A 4360-nucleotide genomic window follows, 5' to 3' on the forward strand; every position below is an offset into this window, starting at 1 on the left:
CAAAGCGTTTAAACACAAAGGGTTGGGAAGGGGAGTTCTTGGGTTCAAATCCCAAAGAATAAATTTTTAACAATAAAAATAGTCGTTTAATAAAATAACAATAAAAATACCAAAGAGTAACAGTAAGAATAAATTTTTAATTAGCATTTTGGACATCTCATAATAAAATCCTTACATTCATTTGTTGTCGTGAAGGGTAAAATTCAACAAAGTTTTTAATTTTCATTACAAACATAAACATCACTTGTCATCCAGAACCCCACCACCTCTACTGCAGTTTCGATTTTTATTTAATGCACAATGCAGTTCTGTAAATTTTATTATGATAAAATCATACTTATATTTATGTTGAAACTGATCTTTTAAGTTTCTTACAATGCTACCAGTTAAAAAGAGATGAGATATAAACAATGTTAGAAAAAATCATGTAAAACCACGGTTTCCGCTACCGCCTCAAACCAATGCTGCAAAGCAAGCTTCTGGGCCTAACAATTCTTTAATAATCCTTTCCCAACCTGCAAAAATCAATAACGATGTCTTGGATCGATCTTTAATAACCCTTTGTTTGTATAATTGTATTCAATCGTATACTTTGGGTTTTAATATACCTTGGCAGCTCTTGTTTTTGCTCTGTCCGAACGCGATATAGCGGATTCATGTTTATGAATATGGAAAAATGATATAGAACTACTATTGAGTTCTGCAGAATCCAACAATCACAAAAAGACTGCATTAGCAAAATAAGAGATCCCCAGACAAGTGTTACTAACCAGCTTTGTTTAACTAAAACTGCACAATCTACCAGCTTTCTTCGCGTCCTAAAGCTTTTATAAACGTTTTGGTTTTGCAACTTTGCGGCAGCCTCATGTTTCGGGTCCGACCAGCCCAACCCATCTACTTTACCACCTCTAGAAAAGATAACGCTAGTAAGGCGCTTGAATGTTGTAAATCTCCATATTTCTTGTTGATTTACTTGCAGCTGCAGTTGACGCCATTTAACTAAGCACTTGACAGTAGAACGAATTGACAATCCAAATCTTCAAAACCAACAAGTTGTTTCATCAAATGAACCAAGACTTCACTAATTTCTCGATTTTGAGGGTGCGATTTGTCTCTAATTAGAAACTCATAAACGCGTCCATTAATCTCAACCGAACGGCAACCAGGCGTTTTATCTACCCCTCGTATCCTCATCAGTCATCAACTTCCTCACTTCCATCGACTTCTCGAACATCTTCGCTTCCCACTACATACTCGCTAACAACACATAAATCCCACCGTCACTTGGGTCCAGTTCAACAAGCTTAAACCCCGCCCGTTCACCCATCTCAATGTTCTTATGAATCCTGCACGCAAAAAACAACGCTCCCCACACACTGTCATCCGGTTTAATCGGCATGTTGTTTATAACCTCTTCGGATTCGTTCAACAACCCAGCTCGACCAAGAAGGTCTACCATACACGAGTAGTGTTTACATTTCGGCAAAACGTTGAACTTCGATGTCATTTGGGTGAAAATAACCAATCTTCAATTTCAAAAGAAGAAATAATGAAATCCATTTTGCGTCTGTAGATACTCGGAGCTGTTAGCATCATATGATCAAGAATCACCCAAAAACTTAATATTTTCACCAGATAATTATATAGTGCATAAATGTATACCAAAGAGAGGAAAAACTTGATCCGGAAGTTAAAACGAACCTCGAAAACGATCCAAAAAACAACTCTAATTCAGCGGAGCAGTGAGATTCAGAGACCGGGTGAAATAACGACATAGATTCACAGATCAACGCTACTGCTAGTAGTACAACAATAATACCTAATTTTCTAAACTGAAAATAATTAGAAACATTTAACAAGTATGATTTGATAAATCAAGATTGAAACAGAATCTTACGAGTTTGATCGGCCATTGAAAATCTCGAGATCGTTAGAATATGAGTCCAGTACTGGTTGCTAGTCTTCCATTAGACTAAATTTCAACGCCTGAATGCAGCAACTTATTAATGCCAAATATAATCGAAACGACGTAATTCATTCAATGACATTCAATTTCCAACTGATCGTTTCAACATTCAATTTCACAATCTGCACAGATATAAAATAGCGTTAAACATCCATATTAACACATAATTTAAGGCGTTCTGACAACCATTCAACTTAATTCTGAATGCAGTCTGTATGAAATGAGGTTATATGCCTATATATATACAGAAGGGGAAAGCTGACATAATTCTAATTCTATCCCCAAAGGGTGTAGAACCTGTATATACACTCCAACTTACTAATGTCAAGTCATGTCGTGTTATCAAATTGTGTCAATCAATTTCTTGCCCTAACCATCACTAAAAGAAACTCAATGGCTCATTTTACCTCACCAGAGTGCATAATTCTCCCTTTCTGAATCATCTCTTCAAAACCAAATTCAACATCTCAACACTACAATTGCTCTTAATCATAACTTTTCCAATGATATCAAAACCCTTGACTTCCAACAAATTCTATAAATAAAAACAAGGATTAAACATAACCATTTTGTAAAACCTAAATCAACATTCTGCATAAACCCTAACCATTTTCTTCCAAAACAGAGTATCTTTTTTCAATTTTTAGATAGTTTCGTAACTAATTCATATCCATCATAATCACAACCCTAACTGGATAAATTTAAGCAAGTAACTGTAAATAAGACATCAAATTTCCAAAATTTCATACGTTAGCAAGAATGATTAAGAGTGAGATATAAGGGCGAGTACCTGATTCGTGTCCGGAGGTAGATAAGTGAGTATAGATGTGTATTCATGTGCAGACCTGATTCATAATTGACGAAGTTGACAAAGTTAGAATGGCTGTGGTTCAATGACCAGGAGTGGTTTAACAAAATTCGATAATGAAAAACCTAATAATAGGCAACTGAAATCGCAAATGACCAGAGAATTCAAGTAAGGGTTTCCATGTTAAATAATTATGGGGTTTCAAAACGACGGGCGAATTAAATTCGTGTCTTCAATTTGGTATTGGCTTTCAATGTTTGGTTTCAATTGAATGACCAGTAACAATTGATGGAGGAAATATGAAAGAACTGAATTCGTGGCTTTAGAGATTCAATAGATTGAAAGAGAACGATTTAGGTGAAGAAACTGATGATAATATTTGGGGATGCAAGGAGAGGAGGGTAAAATGGGAAGAAAAATGTAAAAATATAGGTTTTATTTAAGACTTTTAGTATGCCATCTTAAAAAATAGATGTTAAATTACTTTTATGTCCATTGGAAATGTATTATATAGATATATAGATATAATAATAATTTATAGCAGTATTTTAGTGTATGAATCGTTTCTATATTAAGAAACTTCGAGAGAATAAAATCAAATATGTAACGGTAAAAGATTGTTTGAAGAAAAACGGTTTTGAAATAATATGTAACAATACAAATTCTCGTGCCTTTTGAACTTCTGAAAAAGCAGGTTCAGTTTTTTAACGATAAATAGTTAGTTTATTGAGGTGGTGGTGTAGTGGTAAGGGAGAGATTTAGTGTTTTAAAGCACCCATGTTCGCAGGGGCGGACATATAGAGGACCAAGGGGTAGCCTCCGCTATCGCTTGGTCGGAAAATTTTTGACGTTTTTAGTGTAAATTTTGGAAAAATTTGACGTTTTTTCGATTTCGTTACCGCCTATTTATAAAACGTTCCCGCTTGGTCGGAATCCTAGATCCGCCACTGCATGTTCGATTCCCGCCCTCCCCATTATTTTCTGCGGCATCTGTTGATGATGTGAGACTAGGCGAATAGATGAAGATCGCTAGTTCGATCCTTGAACCGAGCGGATTTTACCTCATCACACCGTCGTGTCTTCGGGCGAGTGTTCACGGGCTTCGGCCCTAGGTAAGGGTTTTCCCCGATTCAGAGGTGAGTGTATCCCAATATGGTGAATTTCGCCAGTATAGTTCATTTAAAGGATTCATTGGCCGTTAAAAAAATAGTTAGTTTATTTTGTTTTCAAGAAAAAGAGACTTGTTATTGTTGATTTTTATTAGCCTTTTGTAACTTTTTATTACCATGAGCTTTGTTTGTGGTTTTCGATATAAGTGCATAGGGTTAGGTTTCGGTACAAATGAGTTGTAACATACAAACTGATCTTAACATGAGAAGTGAATGAGTCTTTTTTTTTCTCATCTTATCAAACACGTATTTTAGTCTCAGAATTTATAAAAAATTGTATATTTACACTACTAGAGTAATTACATAATTACTCTACTAGAGTAAGTACAATTTTTTTTTACATTTTGTAATTAAATATAATATTTAAGTAGATTATTAAAAAAACAAAAAAGAAAAGTTTTCTTCACTTCTCATGTT

The 4360-nt window shown here is 34.8% G+C and overlaps 1 long non-coding RNA gene across 7 annotated transcripts; it reads right to left on the reverse strand.

Annotated features, from left to right (window-relative positions):
- Positions 1-269: 269 nt before the first annotated feature.
- Positions 270-3166, reverse strand: LOC110937404. Of its 7 annotated transcripts, XR_004890661.1 has the most exons (5): positions 2757-3164; positions 1898-2088; positions 1702-1819; positions 609-1583; positions 274-515 (listed from the first exon to the last, which is right to left on the reverse strand). It is a non-coding gene; the product is annotated as an uncharacterized LOC110937404 (long non-coding RNA). The 7 variants fall into 7 exon arrangements; XR_002590776.2 differs by having other exon boundaries at positions 270-515; positions 609-2088; positions 2757-2811; positions 2900-3166; XR_002590774.2 differs by having other exon boundaries at positions 272-515; positions 609-1819; positions 2757-3165.
- Positions 3167-4360: the final 1194 nt, after the last annotated feature.

Source organism: Helianthus annuus, chromosome 4 (assembly GCF_002127325.2).
Source record: "Helianthus annuus cultivar XRQ/B chromosome 4, HanXRQr2.0-SUNRISE, whole genome shotgun sequence".
NCBI classification, from domain to species: domain Eukaryota; kingdom Viridiplantae; phylum Streptophyta; class Magnoliopsida; order Asterales; family Asteraceae; genus Helianthus; species Helianthus annuus.